The 15,543-nt window shown below is 49.9% G+C and overlaps 1 protein-coding gene across 2 annotated transcripts in view; it reads left to right on the top strand.

Moving 5' to 3' along the window:
* Nucleotides 1-15,543, top strand: part of TBL1X (transducin beta like 1 X-linked) — a 211,974-nt gene that overhangs the window by 12,460 nt on the left and 183,971 nt on the right. The window lies entirely within an intron of this gene.

Genomic DNA, 15,543 nt, shown 5'->3' with positions numbered 1-15,543 from the left:
CCTTCAGGGAAGATTGGGCGCAGTTGGCCATCTCAGAGTAAATGACCAGCCTCCTCTGTTTCCTGTCGTGTTTGCTTTTCCATTGAATGTTCTATATTTGGACAAGTGTATTTTTTGGTGTGGGTTTCTGCTGGCCCAGATGTTTGGCGGAGTGGAATTTCTCTGTCCATACCACGGGGTTGGGCAGTTGGTAGAAGCCTTGTTTAGTTCACAGGATTGAGTTGTACGCGCTGTAGATTCAGGTTGGATTGTCATTCCCTTCCTGCAAGCTGTGTGTTACTTTGTTTTTGTTTGGGTTTGCCCTAGATGTTTGCTTTGCCTTTGGATTGCTGTGGATGCCCGCTTGCGGTGTGTTTAATTTGATATGGAACTCTAAATCTGACTTATATCAGGTTGATTTTCTGAAACCACTTTATTGTGGTATAAATTACATACCATAAAAATCACCCATTTTAAGCGTACGACTCAATGAGTTTTAGTAAATTTACGGAGTTGTGCAGCCATCGTCATAATCGATTTTCATTCCTCAATACGGTCATTCGTGTCCATTTGCCATCAATCGTGGCTCCTACCTCCCAGCCACGGGAGGCCATTCATCTCCTTTCTGTCTGCAGATCTCCCTTGCCTCAGAACAAGTACTTCTGTGCCTTCCCAGTGGTGGAGGGTGAGGCCCAATTTCATGGACTTCCTGCCCTTTCCCGGGAGAGGGATTAGTGGGGAGAAGGGGAAGGAAACCAGGATAATAGGCGGCAGGAGTCCGTTCCCTCTTCTGCAAAATCTGCAAAATCAGGGTGGTCGTGAAGTTCTTGCAGGCTCTCAACGGGGGACTGTGTGGGAAGTGATTGGCCCAGAATCTGGAGGAGCTTGTCTTATGGGGTCATATTAAGAATCTGGGGATCCTGCATAAAGGGCACCTGGGACAGGTGAGGAGTGTGGGCCGGGGCCGAGCTCTCCAGCGAGCTCTCCAGCTCTCCACTGGGCCCTCGTCCTTGTCCCTGCGGTCCCCCCGTGTTTGTTCCACGGCGTTGAATCGGAGGCTTGGAGGGAAGTTTGCTCTTGGCCTGGGATACTTATTCCTCAGCTCACTCTTCCTCCACTGGGGGCCTTCCTGCCTCTGGGGGACACTGGACAGTGTCTGGGGACATTTTCTGGTGTCTACAAATGGGGAAGAGGTTCCCCTGGCGTCTGTTGGGTCGGGGCCAGAGGTGCTGTCACACGTCTGCGATGCCCGGGGACGGTCCCCTTTACCAGTAACAGTTCCCCAGCCCCAGAGGTCGGTGTGTGGAGGCCAAGAAACCCTGCTGTTGGAGCCTTGCGTCTGGGGGAGATTTAAATGAGGTACTTGGGTCTTCCCCGAAGACTTTGTGACGCGGTAGGAGTAAAGGTGGACCATCGGCCTACCGAAGCTCTTTCAGTCTTTGTGCGTTCCAGGGAAATGGGGATTTCTTATTTTTTAAAGCACAGGATAAACACAATTTTTGGAGTTAACTTGGGGAAGATTACGTTTAATCCCTTTAGAAATATTCACTTGCAAACAATGAAGTTGCATCAGAGGCAGAGAAATAGGGGCCACCTCTTGGCTTTGATCCAGGACTCACATTTCATCTTTATCTGTTTCCCTAAGAGGTGAGAGGAGAGGGAGAAAGATCCAGACCTTCCAGAGAGACTCTGAAAATTAGGACTGTCCGAACGGAAGGGGTTGCGTCCAACAGCACATTGTCACGCAGAGTGTTTCTGGACTGGCTGGGGGGTGGCCTCTGTGCCTCTGCTTATGAGCCCCGGGGTTTCTCCGGGACAGGCAGTCGCTCCCCTGAAACGTGCACTGGTGGTCGCCCCCTGTGCCAGCGCCCTCCCTCTGTCTGCTTTTAGGGTCTTTGGGCCCGTGTGCCGGAGCCCCCTGAGAAGTGGGGCCCCCTGCCTGGGACTCCGACCTGCACACCTGCGTCTGTGTCTCGTCACTGCCACAGCTTTGCCTTCCCTCCAGCTCTGGTTTCTGCCTCGCGGGGCCTCTTCCTCCCCTCTGTACCCCCCCCACCCCCCCAGCCTTCCTTGGCGCCTTCCAAGGTGCGAGATCTCCTGACATCCCCTTTGTGTTGCTCTTGCGTGTTCTAAGCTCAGGCTTTTCCCCGAGGTGATACATGATGGTACGCTGATGTCCATGGAGTCCAGCTCCGTGGGCTTGTATCCTCTCGTCCTCTTCCCCAGAAATAATCAATATTCAGTCTATGAGTGTGGCCGTATAGATCTGCCTCGAGCGTGCTCGGCTGTCCGTGTGCAAATGTGCAGTCCTGTGTTTTTTTTTTGTTTTTTGTTTTTTTAAATTTTTTATTTACTTATGATAGTCACAGAGAGAGAGAGAGAGAGAGGCAGAGACATAGGCAGAGGGAGAAGCAGGCTCCATGCACCGGGAGCCCGATGTGGGATTCGATCCCGGGTCTCCAGAATCGCGCCCTGGGCCAAAGGCAGGCGCCAAACCTCTGCGCCACCCAGGGATCCCAGTCCTGTGTTTTTATCCAAGTGCAATCCTACTTCTCCATCGGCCTGCTTGCTTTTTACGACTGTATTAAAGTATGATTGAAGCACAGTAAAGCAGGCGTTTATGAATTGTGCCTCTAATCAGGTTTCTCGTTATCTTGATTGTGGTGTGGGTTTCACAAACACGTAGGTAATCTACCCCTCTATCTGTTTTTGTGTCAAAATAAATATTTCCCACGCTTTCACACTTCCTTGTGTCTTTCTGTGACCCCCCCCCCCATCCTTGCCTGGAGGCCGAGCGTTGATTGGCTTTCTGTTACTAGATCAGTTTGCATTTTCTAGAGTTTTATATCAATGAGATCACACAGTCTGTACTCCTGATTTTACCTTTTTTTCACTCAGCATAATGATTTTGGGGTTTCATCCGTGTTGTGGCCCGTCTCACAAACTCATTCCTTTTTATTGCCAGGTAGGATTTTTTGGGATTGGGATGCGCCACAGTTCTGTTTATCTGTGGCCCAGTTGTTGGGCTTTTGGATTGTTAACATTTTTTGGCTCTTAAGAATACTGCTGCTATAAATATTTTTGTAGCCGTCCTAGAGGTTCTCAACCTTCACCGTGTACCAGAACCCCGTGGACAGCTTGTTAAAACACAGACTGCCAGGCCCTACCCCCACAATGTCTGATTTAGTGAGTCTAGGCTAAGGCCCAGGACTGGGTTTGCGACGAGTTCGCAGCTGCCGGTCCTGGACCGCGCACACGTTGACAGCCACTGCCATGGGGACCGTCTTCATACACTCCGCTCGTTAGTGCGTTGTTTCTTGTTCCAAATATTTCTCTCTGGACTGTTCCTTGTCTCCTAAGGTCTTGTAATGTCGCTTGTGGTTTTAATCGTCAGGGTTCCCCTTTTCGTGTGGTTGTTGGTATCAGTGTTTTCCTCTTGGCTTCTGGGTTTTACTTCCTTATGTCCAAGGGACGAATAGGAAGAAGATCTCCGGGTTGCCGAGTCGGGGTGCTACTGTCACCCAGACGCCAGCCGTGACGCCCCCGTCCACAGGGGTCTGCCCTCGTTGGACTTCTGGGGACCTGCCTTCCTACCTCCGGAGCCGGCGTTGGGGTCAGCCCCCAGCCGTGTGAGGCTGCCGGGGACTCAGGCCGTGGGCCCGGGGCCCCTGGTGCCGCTCTGTCCCCTGGCCCGGGGGGAAGCGCGGCTGCTCGCCTGCCTTTTCTCTCACGAGGAGACCAGATCCGTCCCTTCCGCGTCCCACCCCGTCACCTGAAACAACCAGCCCCAAACCAATAACCCTCTTATTTTCAGTATGTGCTTGATCTTTAGTTTCCTATTGAGGACTCTCGTCCAGATCCACCCGCTCGGAGCAGCAGGTGATACCGGTAGATGTTTACTACCAAACCAGCGCGTGCGTAATGGTGAAAAGTTTGGTTTGGTGCTGGGGTGTGTGTGTGTGTGTGTGTGTGTGTGTGTGTGTGTGTGTATGTGTGGGATACGACTTTGGCTTTGGGGAGCAGCTTTAAAGATCGCAAACTCTTGTTTTGTCTCCCCTGTAGAAGCCCCTTCCCGCCCCTGCTCGCAGCCCCGGCCCATCCTCAGCGCTGCTGTGGGGGCCCCTGGAGCTCCTGGGGCGCCAGCCCCGCCAGCCCGATGCTCCCGGCGCCCGACAGAAGCCGCGTGCCCGTAGCCGTCCTGGCCGGCTCCCCGGCCCGGCCTGGCCTGACCTATTCTGGACGTTTCCTACAGGTGGAATCCTGTGCCCAGTGGCCTTTGGTGTCCCGTCTCTGAGATCCCTCTGAGCTGTAGCGCCTGTTGGGCCGGTGGCTTGGGATGCTGTGGAAAGGCCGGGGGCACGGGGAGGAGCGCTGGGGAGGAGGGCCCGGGAGGAGGGCCGGGGAGGAGCGCAGGGGAGGAGGGCCGGGGAGGAAGGCCCGGGAGGAGCGCGGGGGAGGAGCGTGGGGGAGGAGGGCCCGGGAGGAGCGCCTGGGAGGAGGGCCCGGGAGGAGCGTGGGGGAGGAGGGCTGGGGAGGAGCTCCCGGGAGGAAGGCCGGGGAGGAGCGCGGGGGAGGAGCACCCGGGAGGAGGGCCCGGGAGGAGCGTGGGGGAGGAGGGCTGGGGAGGAGCTCCCGGGAGGAAGGCCGGGGAGGAGCGCGGGGGAGGAGCACCCGGGAGGAGGGCCTGGGAGGAGCGTGGGGGAGGAGGGCCGGGGAAGAGCGTCGGGGAGGAGGGCCCGGGAGGAGCGCAGGGGAGGAGGGCCCGGGAGAGCGCGGGGGGGGGGGGGGGGGGGAGGAGGGCCGGGGAGGAGGGCCGGGGAAGAGCGCCGGGGAGGAGGGCCGGGGAGGAGCGCCCGGGAGGGGGTGCCGGGGAGGAGGGCCCGGGAGGAGTGAACCAGAGCCCCCGGCTTGGCTTGGGTCCGCGTGTGGGAAAGGCGGTTCCCGTCTCTGCTGCGCTCTGGCCTCCACGCCGCCTTCCCTCCCTGCTTCCCTTCTCCCCTCTCTGTCCCTCTGACCCCCCAGAAGACCCTTGGGGTCAGCGGCAGCCGCACCCTGTGGCGCTGCATCCGTGGGTGGGGGGGGGGTAGAAAGTCCTTCCTCGGGAGAGAGCCCTCCCAGGAAGCTGGACTTTCCAGGGGTGCGGCGCCGGGTCCCTGCCAGCTCTGAGGTCACGGGAGCGCGTCCAGTGAGGCTGTGGCATCTTTCTAGGCCCTCCCCGAAGCCACAGCCCTGACTTCCACTGTAACAGGCTTGTTGACGTTTCTGAATTTACAACCCCTTGTGTAGGACCAAACTGACCATTCCGGGGGGTGGGGGGTGGGGGGGATTCTCCAGCCGTCCCTGGGCCCCGGCCTGCGGGGTTGCCCGTTCTCCAGCGACTATGGCCACGCGTCTTTTCTTCCTTCGTCTCTTTTTAACTGACTGAATTGGTCTCTTATTGCTGCTGTGACCAGTGAACGCAGGCCACCTGGCTTGCGTGACACAGACGTGCCATCGTACAGTTCTAGAGGGAGGAGAGGTCTGAAGTGAGGCTCCTTGTGTGAAGTCAAGGTGTCAGCGGGCTGCATGCTTTTCCAGAGGCCCTGAAGAGAGTCCGTTCCCTTGCCTTTCCAGCTTCGAGATGCCACCTGCGTTCCTTGGCTTGTGGGCCCTGGCTCCATCTTCAGAGCCACCAGGCAGTGTGGCATTTCTCTGTTCTTCCATAGCTACGTCATCCCCTGACCACAGCGTTGAGAGACGGTCCCCATGTGACGACATTGGGCCCACCGGGGTAATCCGGGGTCGTCTCCCTGTCGCGGGAGCCTGAATTTCACCCCGTCTGCAAGTCTCTTCCATGTAAAATGTCTCAGAGGCCCCAGCATTAGGGGATGGCCACATCCAGGGGTCATCATTCCCCCCTCTCCATTGACGTTCTTTATTTCTGTCTTATTTTTTTCCTCTGAAGCCGGGAAGGTCCACATATTTATTGAACATTTTCTGTGCGTTTCTTGAGTAATTTAGAAACCAGGGTGCCCTGAAACCTTTTGCTTGTACGGCTGCCTTTCGCTGGTGATACAGCCCACTCGCGGAGTCTTGATCTCCCTCCAAGCACAGCCAGGAGTTGTTTTCCGTGTTGGAAAGAACCGGGATTGTTGGTGCTGCTTGGGGACACACACTTGTACATTGGCCAGTGGACCCCGAGGGCGTGTTGTTTTGCTTCTTCCATCCAATATGAGAAGCAGCCAAGCTAAATCACGTGGGCACATTGAAAACACCCACTAACACCCCACTGACCACAATAGGTGACACGGCCAGATCCACACCCATGGAGCAGGGAAGGCGGCTCTAGTCTGCAGGTCCTGTCGAGTCACAGGGCAAGGGGAGCAAACATGTACTTGTGTTACGGGGAGGGAGGGAAGAAGTGGGATCTGTGTGTGGGAGGGCAGATGGCCGCAGTGGAGGAGACTGCATGCACACCCGGTTGGATCCAGGAAAATGAGCTCTGTAGGCAGATGTTGGAGGCACCAGGACTCGTTAAACATGCAGCTCCTTTCCATGTTGGGGCCATGTGGACGGGGGTGGGGGAGGCACCACTTATGTCCCCAGCAAACATTTGGCAAGGCCTGGAGGCATTTTTGGCTGTCCTAACTAACTAGGGGAGGGGGTGCTCCTGGCATCTAGTGGGTGGAGGCCAACGGCGCTGCTAACCATCTGAGGACGCACAACACAGGCCTCTACTAGGAATTGTGTGGCCGGGGCTCAGATATCCAATAGCTGAGAAGCCCTGCACAAGCAGGTATTTTCCAGGTGATCTCAGTATACTTTGAAGTTTGAGAACCGTGTCTTGCCAGGACTGTCCCAACAAGGAAGGGGAATTGGCGATCCTTTCCATGTAAAGACCTAAAGGCCTACTGCGGAGGGGAAGTGTGTTGTTTAAACAAATCTCACTGTGTAGTAGTGTAGAAGCAACTTAAAAGCTCATGGGTCTTGACTGGGTCTCTGTGATACCGGTGACTTTATATCGTTTGCTTTGTACTGTATTAATCCTTTAAGTTGTATTAATTCTTTATTATTGCTCAGCTAATAAATGGACCATTTATTTGGTGTTGAAAAATCTGTTTTTTATTAGATTTCCATTGTGAGCTTAGCATTTTTTTTTCCTCCAGGTGGCCCTTTGTCAACTATTTCTGTTATGTATTTTCTTTTTCCTCACCAGCGAGACTGCCAAGTTCTTGATAGCAAAGATGATGCCTTAACCTTCTTTGTTCTGCACAGTAGTGAGCTTACGATCGTTACTGGTCAGTTGCCAGTGGTGTCCATTGTAATGCAAGTTGCACTCTGAGTTAAGGGTCATTTATCAAGTGTCCACAGACTTGCCTTTTATACCTTGCTGTAAATCCTTTCTCCAGTCTTTAGGGGCCGACGGTTAGCATGTTGGCGCGTGCTTGCTGTGTGGCAGAAAGCAAGCTTTGACCTCATTAAAGGTCAGCGGCATGTTACTGAGAGGCTGACCACCTCATTCTTCCTGCTACACTCACGTTGTTTTCTTTTGGTGATTGAGATGTTTGAGGTACAAAAAAAAAAAAAAAAAAAAAAAAAAAAAAAAAAAAAAACCTCAAAAAAACAAAACAAAACAACTTCTTGCTGGCAGGGTGATCAAAGTATAACGCAGTGAGGTAAAGCTTCTCTGGTCCTCACCTCCATTGTGCATAGTAAGCAAGTAGATATTTTCTTTTAAAAAGCTGTTTGGGGAAGCGTTTACTGTAGAGGATGCCGTATCCCCTAGAGTTGACTTTGATCGGTTCAATCACGTATCACCTCTTGGAGCTACCAGCCAGTTACAGAAGTAACCGAAATGGTTCTCTCTGTACGGATCAGTGGTGCGGTAGTGGTGAAAGTGGGGCTTTGGTTCTTCCAGAATGCCTGTGTGGGAAAAGACCTTTACTGACTTGTGGGACGCAGAGGGAAGATGAGGGTCCACTAAGGCTGTTCCATCCGTTAGTTCTTTTTTTTTTTTTTATCTTTGTTATTAATTAATTTCAAGGATATTACTTACTTATCTGCGAGAGCTTGAGTGTGCACAAGGGGGGTGGTGGTGGTGGGGAGGGGCAGAAGGAGAAGCTGACTCCCCACTGAGTAAGGAGCCCAGCATAGGGCTCAATCCCAGGATCCTGGGATGGTGACCTGAGCTGAAGGCAGATGCTTAACCAACTGAACCACCTAGGCACCCCTTTTTATTATTTAAACTTTATTTATTTATTTTTTTTAATTTTTTTAAATTTTATTTATTTATGTATGATAGTCACAGAGAGAGAGAGAGGCAGAGACACAGGCAGAGGGAGAAGCAGGCTCCATGCACCGGGAGCCCGATGTGGGACTCGATCCCGGGTCTCCAGGATCGCGCCCTGGGCCAAAGGCAGGTGCCAAACCACTGCGCCACCCAGGGATCCCTATTTACTTATTTCTTAAAAGATTTTATTATTCATGAGAGACACACAGAGGCAGAGAGAGAGGCAGAGACACAGGCAGAGGGAGAAGCAGGCTCCATGCAGGGAGCCCGACGTGGGACTCGATCCTGGGTCTCCAGGATCATTCCTTGGGCTGAAGGCAGTGCTAAACCCCTGAGCCACCCGGGTTGCCCTAAATTTTATTTATTTTTTAAAGATTTATTTTAGAGCATGAGAGGGAGAGAGAATCTCAAGCTGACTTCCTGTTGAATGTGGAGCTCAGTTTGGGGTTCGATCTCATGACCCCGAGATCACGATGTGAGCCAAAACCAAGAGTTTGACTCAACCTGCTATGCAACCCCAGTGCTTCTTATTTTTAAAAATTGAAATATCAGGGCAGCCTGGGTGGCTCAGTGGTTTAGCGCCGCCTTTAGCCCAGGGCCTGATCCTGGAGACCTGGGATCGAGTCCTGCATCAGGCTCCCCGCATGGAGCCTGCTTCTCCCTCTGCCTGTGTCTCTGCTGCTCTCGCTTGCTCTGTCTCTCATTAATAAATACATTTAAAAAATCTTTTTAAAAAATTGAAATATTATAATTGACACAATATTGTGTTAGTTTCAGGTGTACAGTGTAATGATTTATTTATATATTGTGAAATGATCACCATAATGTAGTTAGCATGCATCATCACACAGTTACATATTTCTTTTTTCTCATGTTGAGAGCTCTTTTTAAAAAATATTTGTTTATTTATTCACGAGAGAGAGAGACACACACACACACAGACAGAGAGAGAGGAAGAGACACAGGCAGAGGGAGAAGCAGGCTCCATGCACCGGGAGCCCGACATGGGACTCAACCCTGGGACTCCAGGATCGCGCCCTGGGCCAAAGGCAGGCACTCAACCGCTGAGCCACCCAGGGATCCTTTAAGATAGTGTTAGAAACGTTCAGATGCATAACATGATACTACTGCGTAAGTTATGTCCCCAGGACTCCCATATCGTATGGCTGGGAGTTTGCACCTTCTGACACCCTCTACCCATTTTGCTCCCCTTACCCCCATCTATCTTCTGTGTGCCTGATGCTTCATTTTTTTTGAGGCGTTGCCTTGCCTCTCATCGGCTTGACGGTGAGGACACCTAGTTGGTGTGTCTGACAAGCAGCCGACCTAGGAATTTGTGTGTAGTAAGAGGAGAGGAAAACAGAAATACGTGAACTACCTTAGGGGCGCTTGGCTTCGTTATAACGTGAGAAAGGCCCGTAACTGCCACGTTCTGAGGGACGTCTAGCAATTTCAGATGTTGTGCTTCTGGTCTTGGTGATTTCAACCTGGGCTTTTGTCTAAAATAACATTTCCATTAAGATGAGCTGACCTCTTGAAAGCCAAAATGTAGCAGTTAGAAAAGCAATGTGAGTTTTTGGGAAAGGAGCCCCACTGCGGCGGGTCACCCTCTTAGGGGCACCAGAACCTCACTTGTGCTGAAGGAGTTTAGCTGGAAGCCACGAAGGAGGAAATGGAACTTCCCTTTCCATTCTCCGTGCCCGAATCCGGATGTTAGGAGTAGTCATTCCTGACACGCAGGGGCACAAGAGGCCCCACGTATTGCACACGGGGCGGTGGGTGCGGCCAGATGGGAGTCGGGTGTGCAGCCTGGGTGTGTGCGCTGCGAGGGTGCATGTGTATGACGGGGAGAAGGGAACCGAAGGACGAAGCCGTTTGGACTGCGGGGAATATGTTGGAAGACAGGCTTTCGAGGACCAACGATGAAATTTTGCCGTCGTCTGGGCTGCTGCCCCGTGGCTCGGGCCGTGTGCTGGAGCGTGCGGCCTGCACGGTGCTCCCCGGAGAGGACATCGTCCCGCTTGCTTCTCTGTTTTAAGGACCCCGGAACCGATCCGATGCGGTAAGCGATCTCCAGGCCCCTTTGGTGAATCTGTCCTTTACCGGGGGTGGGAGGCCCGTGATTTTCACGCGAGCGTGACTTCGCGTGACGTACGGGTCCTCACAGCCCGCCCGCAGGCCGTGTACGATGGGAAATGAAGGCTTCGGAGGGGGGTTGAGGCTCCTGTGTGGACACTGGGGTCATGGGAGCCAGTGTAAATCAGTTCCTGACTTCGTGATTTTTACGGCATTAAACCCAAGAAGAACCGTGTAGTTGTAGGTTATGGGTTCTCTCGTCCAGTGTGCATTGATGTTTCCCTGGAAGGAGCCCTCAAGTGGGAACAGAATTACTGAATTCTAGTCCTAATGTGGTCATTAAGCACCCCTGTGACACTGTCCCCAAGAGGATAAAGGAATTGTCGCATTTCTCCTGCCAGCCGAGGGCCAGGGAGACAGATGCTCTCTGCGATCACTCCGGCACCACCACATGATGGATTTTCAAGACTGTTCATAGCACCTTGTTTGAATTAGTGAAATTACATGCAATTGCTCTACCGTTCATGGTGGTACAAATTACATATGGTGCAATCCAGTGCTTGGAAGTCTCTAGGATCTTCTGGTCACCTGGTAAGGAGTGTTCCATAATAACGATGCTCGCTGCAACAGTGAACAGTTCTAGTGACTGAACCGCCTTGAACAGGAACCAGGAAAGGCCTACCTTCCAGCAAGTTCCATCTTGGTAGAGTTGTCTTATACTGAGGTCTGAGCGTACTTCTTGATCAACTAGCCAAGTGGATGTGATAGAATTAAAGGCTAATTTGGACTCTATCTGAGAAAATCAAATTCAGACACTTAGTCTAAGTAGAAGTAAGGAATACTTTTATCCTTTATCCCATTATCTTCTCTTTGGAAGACCTAGAAGCGTGTCCGTGGTGGCAGGCATCACATACGGAGGGACTTTTGTCTTTTGTCCCTGAAAAGTCCTTGGAGAGTCATATCCGGGATTATTCAACTTTAAGAGAAAGAAAAAGCGCAAACAAACAAAAAACCTAGTTAATTTTCTTGTATTAAAATATTTAGCTTGAGAGTCTGTATTGAAAATTGGCAATCTTTTGCAAATTTACATAGGCTTTGATGCTTTTTGGGAGGATTCTTTCCTGCTCGATATGCTTGGTCCTTTCGGAATTTAGATCAGGATGGTTCTCCAGGAAAGGAGGGTGTTCAGTGGTGGCACCTGCTGTGACAGATGGGCTCGGGAGACATCCGTCAGCAGAGGGACAGGATTCATCTCTGTGCCCCGTGCTCTGTCATTTTGTTCTCTTTGGCTCCAGCTTTTTCCTTCTATAGCTGCCCTTGGTGTTCGTGTAAACCACATCTCCTGTAAAGAAGGGCTAGCGCAGAGCTCGCTTAGCCAGGTCTAGTATATGAAGCAGCAACAATGAGGAAGGGATGAGGACCAGGGGAAAAGGTGAGCAAGGTGTGTGTGGAATGGGAAAACACGGTAAGACGGATTGAGGTGTATTTTAGATTGAGTGGAGATGACTGATGGCTGGTTCTTGATGTAATTTTTACGTATCTGGGAGATTCTCGTTATTCCTGGTCCTTCCGTTCTATAAAGTCGCTGAAACTTGATAGAAGCTTTGCTTGATAGAAGCTTTGCTCCTAGGGGAAAAATAGGGATAGGTTCCTGTGAGCCTCTGCTTAGTACATAAGTGTTTTTTTTTTTTTTTTTTTTTTTTTTTTTTTAAGATTTTATTTTTTCATGAGAGAGAGAGGCAGAGACAGACAGAGGGACAAGCAGGCTCCATGCAGGGAGCCCGATTCGGGATTCGATCCCAGGACTCCAGGATCACACCCCAGGCTGAAGGCAGGTGCTAAACCGCTGAGCCATCCAGGGATCCCTGTACATAACTGTTTTATGTGAGCTTCTGTTTAAAGACACCTTATTGAATATGTATTGTTGATCCATTCACACCAGACTCCTGCCTGAGGAGGCTCATCCAACACATGGGCTTTCTCCGTAAGGTACACCCCCGCCTTCTTGCCCATAGAGCACCATACTAAACAGCCCGTCAGCACTGTGCTCCGGATCATTCTAAACAGACATCATCAACAAAAAACACAAGAGATGTGAGAAACTTTGGCACTGAATAGACCACATGAAGGACACTTGTGTACAGTCTGGCAGCGGAAACAAGAAGGCAGAGTATTGCCTTGTTCAGCCTCACCTGGAAACACGTGTCCTCCCTGGTGACAACTTCTCTCCTGCTCCTGAGTGTCCTTGTGTGACCATAAAGTACTGTGGGTATTAGTTTTGGGGTTACAAATACATTTAAGCAGATGGGCATTCAGAGATGGTGCATGGTATATAATCCTGTGGGTTAGAGACCTGCATAAACATATTTATATTTTGAGAGAGATTTTAACAACTGGAAAGCAATCCGCATTCTAACTGTTGTGTCTCTTGGGCCCCTTGGAGATGGACTTGGAGCTGCAAGTGTTGTAATGGAGTTTTGAGAAGGCACGTAAAAGGTACAAGGGGCGGGAGTGGGATAGAGTAGGAAAGCCTCAAGCTCGAAGCCTATCTGATAGAATCTGGACCAGCCAAGTAGCTCCAGAGCAGAGATTGCACATTAGTTAGAATTGGCCTCCCTCAGTCATGGAGCTGCTCAGGAAGAGCAAAGCCTGGGTGGGTTGGAAAATTCTTTGAAAGGAGATAGAAGATTTACATTTCCATAGTTTCAATAATTGCATTAACACAGTTGTTCCCATAGTTGTAAGCCAAACTTTTGATAACATTATTACATGTAAAAAATTATTTTGCACCTATATTAGGTTGAACTGAACAATGTTGCTGGTTTTATTTTTTTAAAGATTTTTATTTGTTTATTCATGAGAGAGAGACAGAGAGAGAGACATTGGCAGAGGGAGAAGCAGGCTCCTGTGGGGAGCCTGATGCTGGACTTGATCCCAAGACCCCGGGATCAATACCTGAGCTGGAGGTAGATGCTCAACCACTGAGCCACTCAGGCATCCCAGTGTTGGTATTTTTAATCAGAAGTTGTCAAGTCCTGGGACACCTTGGTGGTTCAGTTGGTAAAGCCTCCAACCCTTGATTTCGGGTCCGGTCATGATCCCAGGGTTGTGAGAGCGAGCCCTGCTTCAGGCTCTGTGCTCAGCGTGGGGTCTGCTTGTCCTTCTCCCTCTGCCCCCCTCACTTGTGTGGACACGTGCTCTCCCTCTGTTTCTCTCTCAAATAAATAAAAATAAAATATTTTAAAAAGTCAAGTACTAGCAGGTCTAATGGGTTAACCCAGTAGAACCTTTTTAAGGTGTAATGATGCCATTTGAAATAAGGATAACACTGATGTCTTACTGTCCTGTTGCTAAACTCCACTGTACCTCATTTGAAACATAATTTGATTCACAGTGGGAGCCACTCAGTGGCCTCAGGACCTTTCGATGATTCTTGGTTGATTGGTTTATTGGAAGGGAACTAAGGTATTGAAAAAAAATTAAGTTTATGAGTAGGTGTTGATGTATATATATTTAAGGTAGTCTCCATCTGGGAAAATGAGCTTTTTTCTGGGCACATCCTTCCTCTTTCTTTTGTGGGTGTTGAACGTTCAAGTGCCGTATTAAACTATTGAGCAAATGTTCTGAGGATAAAGTCCGTACTTATGATTACCCCTTCAGAAAGGATGGAAATATTAAATATCATTTGATTGAACATGTAACTACCAGGGTAGAAAGTAAAAAGCTTCTCAAGTTGGACTTAAAACCAAGGAAATATGGTTCGTTTCATCAAAAATATACAGCTGATAAAGGATGGGTGGTGTCCAATGGTGATAAAGTCTATTTTAAGAAATTGGAAGAGGGGATCCCTGGGTGGCTCAGCGGTTTGGCGCCTGCCTTCAGCCCAGGGTGTGATCCTGGAGTCCCGGGATCGAGTCCCGTATCAGACTCCCTGCGTGGAGCCTGCTTCTCCCTCTGCCTGTGTCTCTGCCTCTCTCTCTCTCTCTGTCTGTGTCTTTCATGAATAAGTAAATAAAATCTTAAAAAAAAAATTGGAAGGAAAGTACTTTGTTCTTATCTGCAGTTCATATGGATAAGTTCTGTAAGCAATGGATCGATTCTGTTTCAGGTGATGGGAATTGTGAGGCTCATTGTTTGAAAGAGATTTGGCCTTACGTGTGTTTAGGTACAGTCAGTGTCCTTGGATGTGACCAGCAGGAACATACATGAGGTTGGTGGACCCGGTCTGGCTTGTTGACTAGCTGCAGTTGAGGGGACCATGGACATCTCAGTAAAGGGCGAAGAGTTTAAAAGAGTTGGTCTTGTGTGCAGTGATTTGGGGCGGGACTTAAGGAATCAGATCCTTGTCTGATGTTGGTTGTCTCTGAAATCACTCATGGTCCAGCCGGACAATGCCATGACCTAGCTGCTTTTCTCTTTCAGTGTATACAGAAGGTGATTGGCAGATTGGATGGGTGATTGATTGAATGGGTGTGTGCTTAAACATCAGAAACATCCCAATAAAAGAATTGTCCTGAAAGGACTTCTTAATGGTTACTCATTTCTAAAGTCCTGCATTGTAGCCACCGGGCGTGGTTCTGCCATCATCTGTAAGTCTTGATGCGGAAGGAAAACCAACTTATTTCTACAGAAGAACCCTGTCGAGTTTATGAGAGAGGTGGACCATGGTTCAGGATTATAGGAATCTCATGGGTGGAGGTGAGCTGTAACGATGGCACTTCTGGTTCAGATTTTAGAGCGGTAGATGTATTCTTTTTTGGTGCTCTCGTGAGTGCTATTTTCTTAATTTCATTTTTAGGTGGTTCATTTCTAATATTTGCAGAATATTATATTTGAATACAGTAGAATACCCTTCTGCTCGCTAGTTAAGGAAGAGTTTTTTTTTCTTGTTCACTGACTTCATTCAATGCAATTAATTTTTATCGACTGGGAAGGCCTTCACATGGTTCATTTATGTCCCTTGGGTTTATTTTTAGTTCTCCAAAGTACCAAGAGGGTGCCACAGTAAAAGACTATGATAGGTTTTCAAAAATTTATTTTTTATTTTAAGTGATTTATTTTGGTTAATTATAGACTCACAAGAAGTTGCAAAAATAGAGGTTCTGTGCACCATCACCCAACTTCCTCCAATGGTGGCATCTTACATAACCTTAGGACACTATCAAAACCAGGAAATCATCATGGTGCAATATGCCTAACTAGTCCTCAGTCCTTCTCTG

This window comes from Canis lupus, chromosome X (genome assembly GCF_048164855.1).
Source record: "Canis lupus baileyi chromosome X, mCanLup2.hap1, whole genome shotgun sequence".
Lineage (NCBI taxonomy): Eukaryota > Metazoa > Chordata > Mammalia > Carnivora > Canidae > Canis > Canis lupus.
The sequence above is the reverse complement of the archived record's forward strand: the minus strand, read 5'-3'. Positions and strand labels throughout refer to the sequence as shown.